Raw genomic sequence first — 12,190 nt, forward strand, 5'->3', positions numbered from 1 at the left:
ATTGTTTACAATACATTTGACAAAAAAAAAACAAAAAAAGAAGAGAAATGTTATCATTGATTAAAAGCACGAATCTTAAAAATGCTCTAAGGAAGGTTTTTTTTATTTTTATGGATTTTGTAACACTGTTAAGAAGTTTAAGAGGAAATGAAATGTGGTAGTAAGTAATAATTATATGTTAGACACTAATTACCATAATTATTATCATTATTATAATACTTTTGAATTCTTTGTTTAAAGTAGTTTTTAGTTGAAACAAAATTTATTAATGTGCATGATATAAACAATATTTTTATTCACAGAACATTAATTTATAGTTGTATATATTATATATAAATATTTTTCTTTTATGAAGTGATTTTTAATTTAAGTTAAATATTTCTTTTCCCGAATCATAATAAAAAAGGCCCAAATCATAATAAGAATTGAAAATGAGCCCAAAGCCCTATCTAGACCATCTCCATCGTATCCATCCATCCATAAGTCAGTCAGTCCTTGCACGAAAAAGTGCCACGTGTTCCAATTTCGAACAAAATAAAATAAAATACTCAAAACAATCGTGAGAGGCAAAAACTACATTCAAGCCGCCGGACATTTTAAAAAGATATTTTCTTTACTTTTTCATGTTTATCTATATTATAAAAAATTGATCAATAAAAAAAATATAAATTTTAGATGAAGAAAAGTGTTTTACAATTTAAAAAACTAAAAACACTTTTAGAAACTAAAGTTTTTTTCATATATATATATATATATATAAACAATAATATATTAATAAGATACTTTAAAAAATAATAAATTACTAATATATTTATATATATAAAATGATATATTAAAAAATATCAATATACAATAGAAAAAATATAAATTATTTGATATATCAATGCATACATTATTTTAATTTAGATAATATTACTAAAAAATATACTTTTGAATAAAAAACATGTTATATTATATAATAATTATATAAATTATATTATAAAATTAAGATACAATAAAAAATTTTTTAATGTTCTTCAAACACTAAGAAATGATTATATGTTTATAATATTATATTTAAATATTTATACTATACATATGTATAGTGTATAGTTATATTTTATAAAATAATAATATATATAATATATAATACATATAATAAATATTTTTTTAATCTCATTTTTTTAAATAAATGATCAAATATTTATATTTAATATTATAAATATAAATATATATTAAAATAAAAAATATTAATAAATATTTTTTTAATTTATTTTTTATAATATAGCTAAATATGATAAATATTTTTTCTAACAATAATCTACTTTTTAAAAATTCATTTTTTTTTTTTAAAAGAGTCTCTCCAGACAAAAAAGTATTTTCGACAAACCAAGAAGGCCTAAAACACCCCTTCCCTATCTTCTTGTCTTCTTCTTCTTCTTCTTCTTCTGTCTTTAAAAGAAAAACCAACACATAGTTGATGATAGCACAAACCCAACAGTTTCTTTCTTCTTCTTGTTTTTTTTTTTTTTTTTTACAAAAATATATATATAGAAAGTTCTTTCCTTTCACTTTAACTGCTTCTTTCTCCTCACTGTTGTATTATTTTCTTTCGTAACTCTGCTCCGGTATGGCAACCACGACCGCTACGGCGGCTTCGTTTAGTTTGTGTCCTTTCTATTCAGATTCTATCAGTAATGGTTTGATACCCCGAAAGTCTCTTATAAGCTTTCCCCGTATAAGCGGAAGTTTCTGTGAAGTCGCTGTGAGTTGAACAAGAGAGAAATGGTGCCTTTTCGACAAGGGCTAAACCCTCTTCCTTTGTCGTTAGATGTGCTGCTTCTTCTAATGGAAGGGTATGTGATTAGGTTTAACTAAAAGTAGCAATGATGGCCAATTATTTATATATTGAAATTATGTTGAACTAGAGCTTCTTGAGTGACGAGTTTTGGGAGATTTGACAGGTTACGCAGCAAGAATTTACAGACATGGCATGGCAAGGAATTGTAATCTTCTCTAGATGTGGCGAAGAAGAGAACAAGCATCAGATAGTGGAGACTGAGCATTTGATGAAATGCCCTCTTGGAGCAAAAGAATGGCCTTGCTCGCCGCATCTTTTCCAAAGTTGGGGGTTGATAATACTTTCGTCTTCTTGAAGCCACCGACAAGTCTATACATTTACGCCAACCTAAGGTAATTCCTCTATGTTCAAGTTTAAGCTAGGATTTTGGCATCATTTCTCCAAGATGGAAGCCGGAATGCCATTTTGTTGCTTAATGATTTGACACCTGACTATCAAAAACTTCCTTAGCAATGTGTTTTTTTAGGCGGCCAATCTTTCAATACAATGTAAGGCGTTGATTGGATGTCTTTGGAAACCTGAACCAGCACTTGTTTAGTAGTAGCTTAGTGCTCAAGTCATGAACACAGTTTTGGGTACTGGAAACAAATGGGCTGAAACACCCCACAATATGTTAATGGACCCTCATTTGAATCTAAAGCATTGAATTGGAAGTGCAGCTTCTGCTATATAGATAGCACGATAATGAAAAAACAAAAATCTAGCTAAGCAGAATAACAGTCAATTTTTGGTATATACAGACTTTACATATCATTTGGATATTCCATCATATACTAGGTCAGTCAATTCGGTGAACTTATAATTTGACAAGTTTGGGATTTTGTGTCGGAAGCTTTTTACAATGGCCACATTTTATCATTTTATGAGTCTCTATGTCTATTTTATGCTAGGTTCATAGCGAATCTACTAGTTCAATGTTGGGGCGTGACTTGGAGACCCTGATCCAGCGAGCCAGGGAATACAAGAAAGAGTATGGAGATTCATTTGTTTCTGTTGAGCATTTGGTTCTTGGATTTGCTCAGGATCAACGGTTTGGGAAGCAATTATTTAAGGATTTTCAAATATCTTTACAAACTCTGAAATCTGCAATAGAATCCATTAGGGGGCGCCAATCAGTTATAGACCAAGGTTGAATACTTTCCCTGTGAGCTTTTTGTGTGCGTGCGCGTGTGCATGTGTGTCTAAGTGTGGGGGGGAAGGGGGATTGAACTGTGAAATGGTCCAGGTTCTTTTTAATGCAACAGTATGCTGGGGCTGAGGGGCAGGTGGTGGGGATAGGTTAGTCCATCTGGGTTGAACTAGTGTTCCTGGGACAAAGGAAACATCTCCATTTTTTAATAATGATAGAATGGTTACTTATAAAATGTAGTTTTTCATGCATATATGTATTTAACTGCATATTAGTTGATGAATGATTTATAGTTTCACCTTTTTTGTTTCTCTCAATGTTTAAAATTCTGCATGAAGCATATCAGAAATGCTGTTGGGTTTGTTACAGATCCCCGAAGGGAAGTATGAAGCACTGGAGAAGTATGGAAAAGATTTGACAGCCATGGCAAAAGCAGGAAAAGCTTGACCCAGTTATTGGAAGGGATGAAGAAATCCGTAGATGCATCCAGATTTTATCCAGGAGAACGAAAAAACAATCCTGTGCTTATTGGTGAACCAGGTGTGGGGAAAACAGCAATTTCCGAAGGGTAAGCAGTTAAGTGTTTGCTTCTGCATAGAAACAATATCATTGGAGTAGGATCAACCATGATTCTGGGTGTTTCTGATAAATTGGGTTCTTGATCTGACCACTTTCTGGCTTACTTCAAACCAGCAATTGGCTTTATAAGTTGTTATTCCTGAACTTTTTTTGACTTGCTGCTAAACAAACTTATTTTTATGTCAATAGTTTACTTGTATCATAGAACATATTAAGATAATGAAAACAGTACTCAAGTATGTGCCAAGTCCCAAGTGCAGGGATCAGCACTCTCCTACTGGATGTTTGTTTTATGGACTGGTTTGACGTGGGGAGTTTGCAAGGGGTTGGTTAAATAATATTTTGTCTAGTTTGACTGCCTACATTTAGGTTTCCATGATGTCTTGGTGGTCTACTTCTGTACTGTGTAGATGACTCTGACTGTACTTTTGGACAGGCTTGCCCAGAGAATTGTGGAAGGGGATGTACCTCAAGCTTTGATGAACCGGAAGGTGCATTCTTTATGTGCATCTTAAGTTCTACTCACTGGAACTATTCCTTTCTCCTCTCCCATGTTATCAGAGGAAGGGCTGCCTTGTCCATAACCTGGTAATGATTTTGTTAGCTGCTGCTTTACAGCTAATATCCCTTGACATGGGTTCCCTCATTGCTGGGGCGAAATATCGAGGAGAATTTGAGGATAGATTGAAGGCTGTACTTAAGGAAGTCACGGATTCAGATGGTCAGATAATCCTTTTCATTGATGAGATTCACACAGTGGTTGGTGCTGGTAAGCTGCATATCAGATATTTTTACTTTATATCCTTTTCCTTTTAGCTCTTATGTTTTAATGAATTGAATTTTCTTTAATTAGAATAATGTAATTATTTGAGAATGCCATTACTTAGTGAAACATACCTGTAATTTGGATGAAGTTAGATAGGAAGTAGGTGATTCGTAATATAATAAAGAATTTGAATGTGGCCTAGACCTAGGGGCTGTTCTAATATGTGAAATGAGGTTTGTTAATGAACTGTTGATAGTACATTGGATAACAATAATGACATGGTAATACTTGTCTCAGGAGCCACAAATGGGGCGATGGATGCGGGGAATCTCTTGAAACCCATGCTTGGCAGGGGAGAATTGCGTTGTATTGGTGCAACAACACTGGACGAGCATCGTAAGTATATTGAGAAAGATCCTGCTTTGGAGCGTCGTTTCCAGCAAGTTTTTGTTGATCAACCTACAGTAGAGGATACAATATCTATACTCCGGGGACTGCGTGAAAGATATGAGCTGCATCATGGAGTCCGTATTTCTGATAGTGCACTTGTGGAGGCTGCGGTTCTGTCTGACCAATACATCAGTGGAAGATTTTTACCTGACAAAGGTAAAACTGATGCACATAGATATATAACAGCCTAAAAGGCTGGAAGATTTTTTATTTTGTATTGGATGATTGAATGTGACAATTCTGTACCTTTCTGTCATTTTTCCAAAATTGTGCTTGCAGCCAATGGCTAATATTAAACCACATGATCATATGCTAAATTTATGTAGAAGAGATATCAATTGTGCATAAAATTTGTATTAAGTCCTATATTTCTTTTTGGAAAGCATAAATTGCAAGGTTTGCATGAACACACACACACACACACACACTTCTAGATGCACATGCTCCTACAATGTCTAGGTGTCTGTACAATTTTTTCTTTTTTTAAGAACTACAAGTTCCACAAAGTGCTCATGTTTTTCAAATTGCAGCTATTGATCTAGTTGATGAAGCAGCTGCAAAACTGAAAATGGAAATTACTTCAAAGCCTACTGCCCTAGATGAAATCAACCGTTCAGTATTAAAGCTGGAGATGGAGAGGTTATCTCTTATGAATGAATGACACAGATAAAGCTTCAAAAGATAGGTTGAGCCGCCTTGATACTGAGTTATCTCTGCTAAAAAAGAAACAAGCTGAGCTGACGGAGCAATGGGAACACGAGAAGTCTGTCATGACATGCATTCAATCAATTAAAGAAGAGGTATATTTTCACCATGAATACTTGTCAGAATTTAAACTTTCCCTTCAGCATATATTAGATAACTCTGAGGACAGTTCTGCTGCACGCTGCCACACTTACAAGTTTAAAAAAGACAAACTTAATTATAAGTATGACCTCCAATGTAATTTAACTATTATCAAAACAAATTTGCCAAAAATCATTTAAAAATAAATAATAAAATGCATATTGATGTAACAATCTCAAATCTAAAATTTATTCCTTTGCTTTATACAGATTGACAGGGTAAATCTTGAGATTCAGCAGGCTGAGCGAGAATACGATCTAAATCGTGCTGCTGAATTGAAGTATAGGAGCCTGAGCTCTCTGCAACGCCAACTTGAAAGTGCTGAAAAGGAGTTGGATGAGTATGTAAAGTCAGGAAAGTCCATGCTGAGAGAAGAAGTAACAGGTGATGACATTGCTGAAATTGTTAGTAAGTGGACTGGTATTCCTATTTCCAAGCTTAAACAATCCGAGAGGGAGAAGCTATTACATTTGGAAGATGAACTGCATAAACGTGTGGTGGGTCAGGACCCTGCAGTGAAAGCAGTAGCTGAGGCCATTCAGCGATCTCGTGCTGGTCTCTCAGATCCTCACCGTCCAATTGCTAGTTTCATGTTCATGGGTCCCACTGGTGTTGGAAAAACAGAACTAGCTAAAGCCCTAGCTTCCTATATGTTCAACACTGAAGAAGCCCTTGTACGAATTGATATGAGTGAATACATGGAAAAGCATTCAGTCTCACGATTAGTAGGAGCCCCACCTGGTTATGTAGGGTATGAGGAAGGGGGGCAGTTGACAGAGACAGTTCGCAGGAGGCCGTATGCAGTTATTCTCTTTGATGAGATAGAAAAGGCTCACTCTGATGTGTTTAATATCTTCCTTCAGGTTTTGGATGATGGTAGGGTGACTGATTCACAAGGTCGCACTGTCAGTTTCACGAACACTGTCATCATTATGACTTCAAATGTGGGTTCACAATATATACTCGACACAGATGATAACTTGCCAAAGGAGGTGGCTAATGAAACAATTAAGAGGAGGGTAATGGATGCTGCTAGATCAGTCTTTCGGCCTGAGTTCATGAATCGGGTTGATGAGTACATAGTTTTCCAGCCTCTGGATCGTGATCAGATAAACAGTATTGTCAGGTTACAGGTATGTTGGTATTGTTTGTCTGGGTTATTAATGATTTTTCTTCAGTGAATGTCTTTGCAACTTGTTATAATCTATAATTACAGAAACATGGTTACAGCTTGTTTGGTTCATTCTAGATCCTACTGCCCAAATTAATAATTGTGTTTTGAATCCTAGCTGTTAACTGCAATCATCTTGCAGCCTGGTAGATGTATGTGTGCGAAGATGTGCTGGATCTCTTACAACTCTTCATGGAGACTCATGGGAAACGACCTCTTTATTGGATAATCATGGAGTGATTTGATTTGAATTCCAATGCTAACTTCACTAACTTCACTATGCTTTTTACACTGCACGTAGCATATTGCATGTTGGTCCTGTTTTCATGCATTTTCCTGACTGCTTATGCCATGTTTGCTTGTTCATTTCAGCTTGGACGTGTCCAGCAAAGGCTTGCAGACCGGAAGATTAAATTATTGGTCACCGATGCAGCTGTAGAGTTTCTAGGGACTCTTGGGTACGATCCCAACTATGGTGCTAGGCCAGTCAAAAGGGTGATTCAGCAACATGTTGAAAACGAACTTGCCAAGGGTATCTTGAGAGGGGAATTGAAGGATGAGGATTCTGTTGCAATAGATACGCAGGTTACAGCATTTGCTAATGGCCACCTCCCCCAGCAAAAGCTAGTTTTCAAGCGTCTGGAAACTAGTGAAGATAAAGCAGCTGCAGAAAGTCGAGCTTTTTCACAGACTGTCTAAATGTTTTTACCCGCGCTACACTATACAGGTGCTATATATTTTGGGTAGAGGGTTCATAACTCATGCTAAATGAGTATTTCCCATCTTGTGTAAACTTACAGGTCTCGAGGAGTTTTTGTAAGGTGCCTTTGCTTCCTAATAACATATTTTATATTCCTTTGTGGTTGGTGAAGTTGGGGTGATCTTGTGTTCTTGTAGTCTAAAGTGCGCACGAGAGCGACATGATATACCAATTTGACAGACAAGAACTGTTGTTATACATACTCTTAAAAGTGAAACGAATTGACAGTATTTTTATTTAAATGAATTCTTTGCGAGGTATTTTGGAGTGGACAAAAGAAAGGAAAATTCGTTCTGGCAAAGACATTCCTAATGTATTTGGCTGTGTTGCTGCCGGTATGTCTCTGCATTCGAAGTCGTCACATTGTATCAGAAATTCATGGTTTTAGAAAACATAACGATACCGTGTTCATTAGCAGCAGATGAGTAAGAGATGGGTGGAAATTACAATGATTTCCCAGATGATTAACCCTCTGTCTATGATACAAATCATTCAATCAAGAAGGACGTGAACCGGTGAAAAACAACAGCCAAGACAAATTCCCTTTGGACATGAGCAACCAGGGGAATATGGAGTTATTCTTTCGCAAATCCTGTAGGATCAAGGCCCGTGTCTTGCCATCTCATGTTTGAGACCAATTTCGTGTACAGCGTCTTCGCTGATTCAATCTTGCCTCTTAAACACATTCCATGAACTACAGCGTTGTAGAGGGAGACATCTGGTGGAACTTGCTGCAGATGAGGTGAAATGAAATTTATCAGTTCTGAACCATCTGCAATGCTCTTCCAAAGAGAAGTACGGGTCCAGCTGTAAGGTTTTGAAGGACCAAACTTTGCACTTTGGCATTTGATTCTGTACTTTAGAGGACTACTGAGTTACAGACAAGGACTTGTTACAGTAACTGTGATCGAGATACAAGGTGACTAACTGCAAAATCAATCTGTAAAGAATAATGTTTGCCAGACTTTGTTTCTTTATGATCTATTTTGAAATACATGAAGGGATCATTTAAGAGATAACCCAACGATCTCAATGCAATAAAGTTTGAATTTTTTCACTATCCTTCCTCAACATTCCAGCTTACAATATAAACAAATTGTTCAATAACAAACTCCTACAGAGTAGATATACCATTACTGCACTATCTAAACTAACAATTATAAAATAAGAAATAACAATAGAAATTGAAATGAAATCTACATAAAGTCTGCATAATGCATTGCTAGCCAAACTCCCATCTTTCAAGCTCCTACTTTTCAGCCACGTTTGTAATACACTTGCCCTTTCGAAAACTTATCCATGTGGCTGCTCATAACATTACCGCTCCCATTAATACGGCACTTGTTCTCAAGTGCCAAAAAAGGAAAGCGATTCCGAAGAGAGTGAACTTCCTTGTACTCCCAGGGCCCAATAGCTTTGTCTTGCTGTATATTTTTCTTCAACAGTTGCAATTGATCTGAATTTTGAATCTCAGTGAGAATGTAATAAAAAAGTGGCAAGTGGGGCATGGAGAGGGAAGCAAGACTGGGTTGGTCCTCCAAACAGCAGGATAAAACATTTGCCACTTTATTTTGTTTGCCCGCGCAATATTCCATTGCAAAATCAAAACCTATGAGTTTATGTTGTTGGGCCGAAGTGATGATGTACTATTCCAGCAAAAACTTGAGGTTGTAATGGTCTATCTAGACGAGGATGCGACGCCCCCACAAATATGCCCGCCAATGTTTGACTACTTGGCTAAGCTAATGAGTTCCTTTTCATAAGCCAAAAGACTCTTGTAATGGAATGTAAGAGGTTTGTTGAAATAGGCAATTGGTTGACCTTCTTACTGTAACACTGCTCCCATTCCCGTATCCGAGGCATCACATTCCAAAATAAACAGTGTGGTGAAGTTGGGTAGTGCCAAAACAAGGTTGTAGGTCATAACAATTTTTAATTGTTCAAGTGTTTGAGCTGCATCTTATATCCATTTGAATGAATCCCTGCTTAACATATCTGTAAGAGGAGCTGCAATTATGCTATAATTCTGGACAAACTTCCAGTAGTAGTCGGTAAAGCCCAAGAAACCTTATAAGCCTTTCATAGTGTTCGGCCTTGGCCAATCAATCATGAATGTGATGTAATTTTGCTTTTATCTACTGTAGCCCCTTCTCCCGATATGATTTGGTCGAGGTAGGAGACTTGGAGTTGAGCAATGAAGCACTTGGATCTCTTAAGAAATAATTGATGATTAGTAAGGAGATCGAAGACAAGCGCAAGTGTGCTAGATGATCTGCCCATGAGTGACTGTATACAAGAATATCATAAAAAAAAAAAAAAAACAAGAATGAATTTACATAGGTATGGCTAAAATACCTCATTCATTAAAGCTTGGAAAGTGTTAGGTGCGTTGGTGAAGCTGAAAAGCATAACCAAGAACTTGAAGTGGTCGTGGGAGGTGCGGAATGTTGTCTTCTCCATTTCTGTAGGGTATATTCTGATTTGATGGTACCCTAAGCGCACATCAAGCTTTGTGAGATATTTTACATCGTGCAATTCCTCCAAACGTTCATCAATCATCGGTATATGAAATTTGCCCTTGATGGTTTTGGAATTCAAGGCTCTGTAATCCACATAGAATCGCCATGTGTTATCGGCTTTAGTGACAAGAAAGACGGGTGATGAATATGGAGATTAACTAGGTCCGGTGATGCCATATTTCAACATATCTTTGCATTGCCTTTCAATTTTTTCTTTTTATGCATGGGGGTATCGGTATGGTCGCACCATTACGGGATGCGTTCTTGGCTTCAAATTGATGCGATGGTAATGAGATCTAGCGGGAGGAAGGCCTTGCGGTTCTTGAAATAAAAAATCAAATTCAACTAGGAGTTTGCTGAGTTCCATATCTGATTGGGTCTCCATTGCTGCAACTTGAAGTTGTGCAATTGGAATGGGATGTGGGTTCTCAATTCCATGCAATTCCATATCTTTTCCATGCTATTTAAAATTCATAATTTTTGCCTTGAAATCCATAGAATAAGACCTAACGTCTGAAGCCAGTTGACTCCCAATATGACATCAATTCCATTTAAAGTTAAAATGTAGAAATCAATAAGAATTAATTGATTATCCATCATAATAGGAACATCCTGACATTGACTTGGACTTTTAATTTTGCTGTCGTCATTTACGACCACGACCTGCAACCTCCCCTTAAGTTCACTATTAAGTCCCAATTCGGTCACCCATCTGGAATCTAGAAAGCTATGAGTGCTACCCGAGTCAATCAAAATCATTAAGTTGTGCTCCTTAATTATCCCTTGAATTCTCATTGTTGGGCCTCCTGAATTCTTTCCCGTGATAGCATGCAATGAAATTTCTAGTTCAATTTCTTCTTTGTTATCTCGCACTAATTCATCCACACCATATAGCCAGAACAAACGCTTGCATTGATGTCCTTGGTTGTAAATCTCATCGCAATTGAAGCATAAACCTTTGACTCGACGCTCGTCTATCTCGATGCATTGATGTCCATTTCTTGTTTTGTAGTGAGAGGACCTGCTCGGGTTGCCAATTGCTTAAATCTACGTTGATACTCCTCTATCGTGCCTCCTTGTCTAAGTTTGTAAAGTTCCTTCAATTTGTTGCCTTGAATTGATGGACAAAAACGAAGGTGACATTGTCGTTTAAATTCCTCCCAAGAGATTCTGGGTCGGTCCCTATCCAGTTTGAGGAACCATACTTGTGCATCCTCATCTAAGTGGTAATAGGCAATTTCTACATTTTCTTCCTCTGGAATGCGTTGGTGGCGGAAGTAATGATCACAGCGGTTGGCGAGCGGGTCATTTTTTTCATCATAAAGGGGAAATTCCAGTCAGCTGTATCTAGATGGTTGCACACGCACCTCCAAACAGTTAGCTACCTTGAGGATATCCTCTTGGTTTCTGGTTCACACTTCCATCATCTCCCTGTTACTCTTTAATCTATGACAGCCAAGTCACGAGGGAGCTCTTTGATTTAGGCAGAAAGATGCTCCTTCTTAGTTGTATCTTGTTGTCAGTCCTCCCGATACATCTTTATGGTCTTAAATTGTGTACGTAGGTTGTTAGAGGAATCGCTTATAACTTCTTGCTGTGATACCAATTTGTTACGATCCTAAAACTGTGATCGAGTTACAAGGCGATTGACTGCAGAATCAATATGTAAAGAATGATGTTTGCCAAACTTTCTTCTTTTATGACTTATTTTGAAATATGTGAAGAGCTCATTTAAGAGAGAACCCAACGATCATAATGCAATAAAGTTTGAAATTTTTCATTATCCTTTCTCAACATTCCAGCTTACAATATAAATAAATTGTTCAATAACTGTAACAACCCTGATTTCTTACATCTTTTTTCATGATATATTAGAAATTTTCAGGTAAATTTTTTTATATACAAGGTTCGACCAAAATTTTAGCAGAGTCTCCCAAATATAGTAGGAGGTCCCAAGTTATCTACAAAATTATATTACACTTCCAATTTTATTTCACATCCCTATCCAATTATCCTAGATCTTAACCTAACTCATCATCATCAACACAACATATCTTATTCAATAATATCATATAATGGAGTTCAAGTTAAAGATTCAATTTCAACTATAAACATGCATGGTTAAATAGG

General features: G+C 36.5%; 1 pseudogene; it reads left to right on the forward strand.

Moving 5' to 3' along the window:
* The first annotated feature begins 1,952 nt into the window (after positions 1 to 1,952).
* LOC118055165 (chaperone protein ClpB3, chloroplastic-like) lies at positions 1,953 to 7,652 on the forward strand (annotated as a pseudogene).
* The last annotated feature ends 4,538 nt before the right edge of the window (positions 7,653 to 12,190 follow it).

The sequence above is a fragment of the Populus alba genome, chromosome 4 (assembly GCF_005239225.2).
Source record: "Populus alba chromosome 4, ASM523922v2, whole genome shotgun sequence".
Classification (NCBI taxonomy): Eukaryota; Viridiplantae; Streptophyta; class Magnoliopsida; order Malpighiales; family Salicaceae; genus Populus; species Populus alba.